At 40.0% G+C, this 1,202-nt stretch overlaps 1 non-coding gene across 1 annotated transcript; it reads left to right on the top strand.

Annotated features, from left to right (window-relative positions):
• The first annotated feature begins 860 nt into the window (after positions 1 to 860).
• On the top strand, positions 861 to 934 carry TRNAN-GUU (transfer RNA asparagine (anticodon GUU)). The gene has a single exon. It is a non-coding gene; the product is annotated as a tRNA-Asn (tRNA).
• Positions 935 to 1,202: the final 268 nt, after the last annotated feature.

The following is a 1,202-nucleotide window of genomic DNA, read 5'->3' as shown; positions in this document are numbered from 1 at the left end:
ACGAATGCCTTGATTGACGTCGTCCTTTTTATTGTACTGCAATTGTAAATAAATAAATAAATAAATAAATAAATAAATAAATAAATAAATAAATAAATAAATAAATGTCCGCCTCTATGCTGTAGTGGTTAGTGTGATTAGCTGCCACCCCCCGGAGCCCGGGTTCGATTCCCGGCTCTGCCACGAAATTTGAAAAGTGGTACGAAGGCTGGAACGGGGTTCACTCAGCCTCGGGAGGTCAACTGAGTAGAGGTGGGTTCGATTCCCACCGCAGCCATCCTGGAAGTGGTTTTCTGTGGTTTCCCACTTCTCCTCCAGGCAAATGCCGGAATGGTACCTAACTTAAGGCCACGGCCACTTCCTTTCCTCTTCCTTGTCTATCCCTTCCAATCTTTTCATCCCCCCGGATAGCAGGCGAGGCTGCCTGGGCGAGGTACTGGTCATCCTCCCCAGTTGTAACCCCGATCCAGAGTCTGAAGCTCCAGGACACTGTCCTTGTGGTGGTAGAGGTGGGATCCCTGGCTGAGTCCGAGGGAAAAACCGACCCTGCAGGGTAAAGTGATTCAGAAAGAATAAATAAATAAATAAATAAATAAATAAATAAATAAATAAATAAATAAATAAATAAATAAATAAATAAATAAATAAATAAATAAATAAATACATAAATAAATAAATAAATAAATAAATAAATAAATAAATAAATAAATAAATAAATAAATAAATAAATAAATGTCCGCCTCTCTAGTGTAGTGATTAGTGTGATTAGCGGTCATGCTGAGTCCGAGGGAAAGAAAGAAATATTTGAAAATAAAGCAACCGCCCTTATCCGAGGCGGATCCTCCGAACCTGCTTGCCTGGCCTCCGTGGCGCAATCGGCTAGCGCGTTCGGCTGTTAACCGAAAGGTTGGTGGTTCGAGCCCACCCGGGGGCGCTGGAATTTTTTGAGGCAACATTCATTTCGATGGAGAATCCATGTCGCACAATGGTACTGATTATCCAAAACGTCGCCAAACGTCCCGGTCTGTAATATGCATTTGAAGAATGAAAAAATCCAGAAAGGCGGTTTTTGATGAAAATTAAATGTCGAATAAGCAATATGTTATAACAACAAGAAAAAATAACACAAATATTCATAAATAATGTGACGATAGGGCTATAATTGGAAGTTTAAATAGATGAATACGAGAAATAGTTCGCTA

This window comes from Anabrus simplex, chromosome 1, assembly GCF_040414725.1.
Source record: "Anabrus simplex isolate iqAnaSimp1 chromosome 1, ASM4041472v1, whole genome shotgun sequence".
Taxonomy (NCBI): domain Eukaryota; kingdom Metazoa; phylum Arthropoda; class Insecta; order Orthoptera; family Tettigoniidae; genus Anabrus; species Anabrus simplex.
The sequence above is the reverse complement of the archived record's forward strand: the minus strand, read 5'-3'. Positions and strand labels throughout refer to the sequence as shown.